Genomic DNA, 7,918 nt, shown 5'->3' on the forward strand with positions numbered 1-7,918 from the left:
TGTGTCTGTGTCTGTGTCTGTGTCTGTGTCTGTGTCTGTGTCTGTGTCTGTGTCTGTGTCTGTGTCTGTGTCTGTGTCTGTGTCTGTGTCTGTGTCTGTGTCTGTGTCTGTGTCTGTGTCTGTGTCTGTGTCTGTGTCTGTGTCTGTGTCTGTGTCTGTGTCTGTGTCTGTGTCTGTGTCTGTCTCTGTCGCTGTCTCTGTCACTCTCTGTCTTTGTCACTCTCTGCCTTTGTCTCTTTTTTTCCATATTTTATTCTCCTTTTGATTTTACCTCAAACCAATTTTCAGAGCAGAATTGTTCCTTTCAAAACCCATAATTTCTGTTTCATTTATTATCACCCTAGCTTCTCTTCTGCAGACTGAAACATTTCATCATCTTTTATCTACTTTCTTGCAGACTGAGTTTCTCTCTGAATGTTTCCCTCACACGGATTGCTTAGAATTCTGTGACAAATGTTGCTTGGTTCTGCTATATGGTCCTGTGCCTTAAAGGATCTTATTGAGTTGTGCCAGAACAACATTAGCAATCAAAATGAGCAAGACCATGGGTCTGATTGTTGATTTCAGGAAGAGAAAGCCAAGGGACTGTGCATCTGTCTTCATCATTTGGTTGGAAGCGGATGGAGTTAGTTGTTTAGATTTCACGGGTTCACACATCTTTGAAGATCTGTTGTGGGTCTAGCACATTGATGCAATTACAAAGAAGGCTTACCAACAACTCTATTTCCTCTGATATTTGAAAAGATTGAGCATGTTGCTGAATACTCTATTGAAACTCTACAGATGTATGTTGGAGAGCACATCGATGGGTTACATCACGACCTGCTATGGTAAGTTGATCCACCAAGAATGAAAGAGGCTGCAGAAAATGGCAGACATTGCCTGACCCATCACGGGCATTGACTTCCTCACCAGTGAAGGGATCTTCAGGAAGCACTGCCTCAGGAAGGCAGCTAATATCAACATAGGCCCACACCACAGTGCTATGCTCTCATTTCACTGCTACCATTGGGACAAAGGTACAGGACCCTGAGAAACGTTCTATCTAGGGGTCGAAAACAGCTTCCTCCCATAAACCATTAGGCTATTCTACCGCCCTGTACAAACCTAACCACAATCCTACCTCAGCACCAAACTATCATGGACTTTGAACTAGTAAGGTTTCACTGCATGCTTTGGCTTGCACTATTATGGTCTGGTTCTTCTTATCGAGACTACATCACAAGATTAGAAATTATTCAGCCAGAGCTGAACACAACTCTCGGCATCTGCAGCCAATGGCACCTTGCATTTCTTGTGCTTCTTGTGCATAGTGGTGGAAAGATTGGTGGAAACAGGGCCGCAACATAAATGCTCTTTCGTTTACCGAGGATAACTGAGAATTTATTGTTTGTTTACTGGTGTTTTTGTTGTGTCAATGTGACTATTTAACATATTTGCAGCATTTAACAAATTTCATTGTTCCTGTCCCAGTGCATATGACAATTAAACACTTGATTCTTGACTCCCTTTTGATGTTGGAGCTCCTCCTTTGCTCTCTCTATTTCTTAATCAGTCTTGACCATACTTGTTTTAAGTACTATACTTTCTCAGCATGTTCTTCGTAAAATTAATGTTGTTTTATATGGCATGCCATGTTGCCTGTTTCCAATGCCACAGCCTAAATTAGTGCTCTAACTTTCACACCCTCTGAGTTGAAATAAAATTCTGATCAGCACAATCTCTGTGGTTACCGTTTCTGATAACTGACTGTTATGCTTTGCTTTTCAACCTTGTACCTTTTGAAGAGAGTTTAGGTGTTTAATATTTGTTTTTTGCAATCCTTAAAACACTGTCCCATTAAAACATGATAACATTAAAATACAATGCTTTAAAGTATGGTTATTTGCTTTTGCTACTTTCATCTCTTGACTAGATTTCAGCAAAGTGTTTCATGCAAAGTTTTTCCCACAGTACTCTGCATACTTTAGCCTGACTAACTAGAATGTAAAGCAGCGCCCTCTGCTGGCTGTTTACTATATTTGCTGCACTGATATGGCAAGTGGTATAATGATGCAATGACACAATCACATTAACCCGGCAAGCATTTGGATCAACTATACTGGCAGCAGGCAGGTCCAGTTAGCTTTCATCACCCTTTCCATACCACCCACTCCATATATTTATGACCAGGGCTTTTGCCATCCATAAGGTTCTTGTGATTACACACATCAACATTATGACCCTGAAATAAAGCAGATTGAGATGTGATAACACAATTCCCTCCAAATTAATCCTCTCCTCCAGATGATATCTTCCATCACATGCCACCATCCAGATTCCCATGCCCTTAGCACCAAATTCAACAAGGTTCCACTTGGTCGACTGCTCTAAAAGGTTAGAGCTCGACCTTTTGCATGGGATCCAAGGAGAGATAGCTGACTGGATAGAAAATTGGCTTCATGGAAGGAAGCAGAGGGCGATGGTGGAAATTGCTTCTCAGACTGGAGCCCTGGTGTGCCTCAGGGTTCGGCGCTGGGCCCATTGTTATTTGTCATGTGTATCAATGACTTGGATGAGAGAGGACAAGGCATGATCAGCAATTTTGCAGGTGACACAAACGTGGGTGGTATTGTAGATTGTGAAGATGGTGGTCAAAAATTGCAGCTGTATCTTGATCAGTTGGGCAGATGGGCTGAGGAATGATTGGTGGAATTTAACACTGAGAAATGTGTGGTGTTGCATTTTGGGAAGACAAACATTATTTCGATTGTATGCTGAAAAGATGCTATGTATGATTCCATGTTTTTCCCACTGCTAACAAACTGCCTGGGTGGTGGGTTTCCCCCAGGTCTCCCTGGCTCATGCAGATTTAAGGACAGTCTCTTCCCCATGGCTTAGGTGAAGAGACTCAGACCTGAAAATTTAACAGTTTGCCTGTCCACAGATGCTGCCCAACATGCTGAGTTTTTCCAGTGTTTGCACTCTTTGGCACCATCTGTTGAACTGAAGCACAGTATGATTGCACTCATTAGTATAAGAAAATAACTGCAGATGCTGGTACAAATCGATTCACAAAATGCTGGAGTAACTCAGCAGGTCAGGCAGCATCTCGGGAGAGAAGGAATGGGTGACGTTTCGGGTCGAGACCCTTCTTCAGACTGATGTCGGGGGTGGGACAAAGGAAGGATATAGGTGGAGACAGGAAGATAGAGGGAGATCTGGGAAGGAGGAGGGGAAGGGAGGGACAGAGGAGCTATCTGAAGTTGGAGAAGTCGACGTTCATACCACCGGGCCGCAAACTGCCCAGGCGAAATATGAGGTGCTGCTCCTCCAATTTCTGGCGGGCCTCACTATGGCACTGGAGGAGGCCCATGACAGAGAGGTCAGACTGGGAATGGGAGGGGGAGTTAAAGTGCTGGGCCACCGGGAGATCAGTTGCGTTAATGCGGACCGAGCGCAGGTGTTCAGCGAAGCGATCGCCGAGCCTGCGCTTGGTTTCGCCGATATAAATAAGTTGACATCTAGAGCAGCGGATGCAATAGATGAGGTTGGAGGAGGTGCAGGTGAACCTCTGTCTCACCTGGAAAGACTGTTTGGGTCCTTTGATGGAGTTGAGGGGGGAGGTAAAGGGACAGGTGTTGCATCTCGTGCGGTTGCAAGGGAAAGTGCCCGGGGTTAGGGTGGTTTGGGTAGGAAGGGACGAGTGGACCAGGGAGTTGCGGAGGGAACGGTCTCTGCGGAACGCAGAGAGGGGAGGGGATGGGAAGATATGGCCAGTGGTGGGGTCCTGTTGTAGGTGACGGAAATGTTGGTGGATGATATGTTGGATCCGCTGGCTGGTGGGGTGGAAGGTGAGAACGAGGGGGATCCTGTCCATGTTGCGAGTGGGAGGAGGGGGAGCAAGAGCGGAGCTGCGGGATGTAGAAGAGACCCTAGTGAGAGCCTCATCTATAATGGAGGAGGGGAAGCCCCGTTTTCTGAAGAACGAGGACATCTCGGAAGCCCTAGTCTGAAACACCTCATCCCGGGCGCAGATGCGGCGTAGACGGAGGAATTGGGAGTGGGGGATAGACTTTTTGCAGGGGACCGGGTGGGAAGAAGTGTAGTCCAGATAGCTGTGCGAGTCGGTGGGCTTGTAGTAAATGTCCGTCACTAGTTTTTCTCCTGTGGTGGAGATGGTGAGGTCCAGAAACGGGAAGGAGATGTCAGAGATAGTCCAGGTATATTTAATGTCTGGTATAAACTACCCGAATAGTACGCAAAACAAAAGTTTCCACTGAATCTCAGCACGTGTAACAATAACAAATCAATATTAATGTCAATGCTACCATCTGGTGGCCCAAGTGGTACTTGTAAGATTTGAGAAGTTTTCCCTCATTCTGAAATCAACACCAAACCAAAGAGCTGCAGTTTGGACATTTTAAACGGGATACTGGGGCTGATAGCGGAGAAAGGCTGCGGTCAGTTTACCAAGGGATGTCACAATCTGTGGGTCCTAAGATGGCTGCAGGACCTCGTGACCAGCCACAAAAGTAAAAACCTTACAGCCCAGTCTCTAGGTTTCTGCAAAGCCACGGCCAGAACAATGGATGGGTATTGGCCATGCAGAAACCTGCGAAACCAGGTCGAAGTCCAGACACTGGGGCGCTGACATCAGCATACTCACAATGCCCCAAGCCGACCTACACAGTTAATCTCGTTAAGGGGGCACAATAGCCCATAGAAAACTACCTGGTAGGTGATGGGAAACCAGTTAAACCCATCACCTCGCAACGAAATACCAATTAACACCGTCTGGCCATCCCCGGTACCCCTGGACATAAGCACAGATCAAAGGGAAAACTCATACATATCGTTTAAACAAAGAGATCCCGAGATCTGGCGGGAGATAGGACGGGTCAGAATAGTATAACTGGCCACGACTTTTGGGTTTTAAACTCAAGAAGAAACCTGCAACTCAGGAATGCAACTCAAGTCAAACGGATGCAGGAGGAAGAAAAGACAAGCAAGAAGAAGCGAAGTGCAAGAGAGAGGAACCGGCACGCAACTCGAGAAGAAATACTGCAAGAAAACCTGCAAGGAACGCAAAAAACGGAAGGAAGAAACTCAGGGGACAAGCACGACCCTCACGGAAAGCAGCGGAGAAGCAGCACGAACAGCCAGTAACCCCAGTAATAGCCCCATGGTGAGCATGTACTCCGATCCTGCATATCCTGGACATAGTTTAGTGTAGAGGGGAGGGTGGTTTGAATAAACGTGGGTGTGTAAAGGAATATGTGTTGGTCAATTTTGCGATGTGTCGTACGTTCCCCATCTTACAGTCGTGTATATGTCTTGTAGAACTGTGCGTTTTAGAATTCAGAGTAAAAGGTATTCATGTATATGTCTTGTAGAACTGTGCGTTTTATGATTCATAGTCAAAAGTATTCATGTAATTCGGTATGTGTCTTATAGATATGTCTTATAGAACTGTATAAGTATTCATGGACAATAGTCCCAAGCGTTCAATAAAAGCCTTTTCCATTTAAACCCTGGTCTTCAAATCTGGTTTGGTTGAATTTTTCTGCACTATAAACGCTCCTGCATCTAAGCCCAGTGTCTAGAACCGTAGGGGGTGAGTGGGTCGAACCACTCACGGGGAACCAGTGTGCGCTGCCTGGTCAAGGGATCAGAGCAAGGCACGGGGACCTTAGGTCGGGCGAAAGCTCGGCGCAGAAACCCCTTACATACTTTCAACTGATGTAATGATTCACTTGAACTTTATCCAGTCTAGGGCACTGAATTCAATGCCCGGCACATGGCCTCATCCACCTGGAAGAATTCAAGAGTCAATTGGGTGACTACTTTGTGAAATCCTCCTTTCATTGACAAGGTCCTCACTGGTAGGGATAGGCTATTCCGGGAGGTTGGATCACATAGAAAATTGGACCGCCCTGCACAGGAACAGGTCTTTTGGCTCACAGTGTCTGTGCTCAGCGTGATGCCAAGTTAAAATAATCTCCTCTGCCTTCACATGATCCATATCCTTCATTCCATACATATCCATGTGCCTATCTAAAAGCATCTTAAATGCCGTAATCGTGTCTGTTTGCACCATCACCCCTGACAGTGTGTTTCAGGCACCCACCACTCTCTGAGTAAAAGACTTGCCCCACACACATCCTTTACACTTTCCTCCACTGACCAGAAAACTATGCCCATATAAGAAAATAACTGCAGATGCTGGTACAAATCGATTTAGTTACAAAATGCTGGAGTAACTCAGCAGGTCAGGCAGCATCTCGGGAGAGAAGGAATGGGTGATGTTTCGGGTCTGAAGAAGGGTCTCGACCTGAAACGTCACCCATTCCTTCTCTCCCGAGATGCTGCCTGACCTGCTGAGTTACTCCAGCATTTTGTGAATAAATAGAAAACTATGCCCTCTATGTCTTTGATATTTTCATCCTGTGAAAAACTTTCTGACTACCGGATATCAATGCTATCCATGTTTCTCATAATTGTATATACTTCTCCCCTCAACTTTTAATGTTTCAGAGAAAATAATCCAAGTTAGTCTCACCTCTCTTTATAGCTGATATCCTCTAATCCAGGCAGCGTTCTGGTAAACCTCTTCTGTACCCTCTCCAAGCCATTCACATCTTTCCTGTAATGAAGCGACCAGAATTGCACACAATATTCCAAATGCGACCCCACCAAAAGTCCAATAAAACTGCACCATGAATTCCTGGCTCTTATACTCGATATTCTGTATTCTGTATGCTACATTCTATGCTAGCAGAATCAAGGCAATCCGAACTTCAGTTAAAAGTCAGAAGGCTTACTTTCTTTACTCATGATCACCTCAAGGGTATCTAACCAACAATCTTAAATTGAAGGAGACAAACTACTCACAGACATTATAAACACACTAACTCCCATTTACCTTGACTACCTCAATACAGATGCAGAGCACAGAATGTAGTTCTCACATTGTAGCACATTGTACAGGTGAAGCAAACAGTGTTCTAGTTTATGGTAGGGTACTGTGCAAACGAAATAACAAACCAAACTTATATCACCACATAACATACAAACTCATAACAAACAAAATATACTAATGCCCCCAATGTTTCTGCAACAAAAAAAAAACAAAGTCATTAGTGCAGGTGGGAGTAGTATAGATGGGGCATGGTGATCGATGTGGGCAAGTTGGGCCAAAGGGTCTGATCCACGCAGAGTGACTCCATGGATCTGGAAATGGTCCATCGTTCATAGTTGTGGTTGGTATTGTGTAGTGTTTCAAGAGTCTGACGGATGTTAGAAACAAGCTGTTTTTGAACTTAGTGTTCACGGTTTTCAGACACTTATATTTTCTTCCCAATGTTAGCAGTGAAATGAGAGTGTGGTGTGGGTATTTTAATGATATTGGCTACCTTTCTGAAGTACTGTGATGGACCGGGCATGTAGAAATCTAGCAATAAATGATAAGCTGCAGTTAATAATAAGTAGAAAGTTCAAGCAGTAGGCTTAGAATGAGAAAGGCCCGGACTTGATTAGCCGGATAATGTTTCATATTACACATTTTACTTCTAATTTCTAAACATTTCTGATGCCTCCATCGTAATTTTGGAGCTTGGGCATTAAACTGGAAAGGAGAGCTTCCCTCATCTTGTAATAACAGAGAAAATGTCCGAGTTGGTCACAGTCCAGGATACTATAGACGCTACAACTTCCATAAATAGCATTTCTGTTCGCGTATTCCGACATTCGAATGCCCATTCTCCATGTTTATCTTCTGCGAACAATAATGAACCTAAAACATTGCCCTGGTGAGATTGCATCGGTAAAATTCTACAGGGGTCGGGTCTCCCAATCCAAGAAAGTATTTGGTTGGGATACCATGTGTGAAATGAAAGTTCACCAGCTTCATTTCTGGGAGCGGGATTGTTGTGGGGAG

The sequence above is a fragment of the Rhinoraja longicauda genome, chromosome 13 (assembly GCF_053455715.1).
Source record: "Rhinoraja longicauda isolate Sanriku21f chromosome 13, sRhiLon1.1, whole genome shotgun sequence".
Classification (NCBI taxonomy): Eukaryota; Metazoa; Chordata; class Chondrichthyes; order Rajiformes; family Arhynchobatidae; genus Rhinoraja; species Rhinoraja longicauda.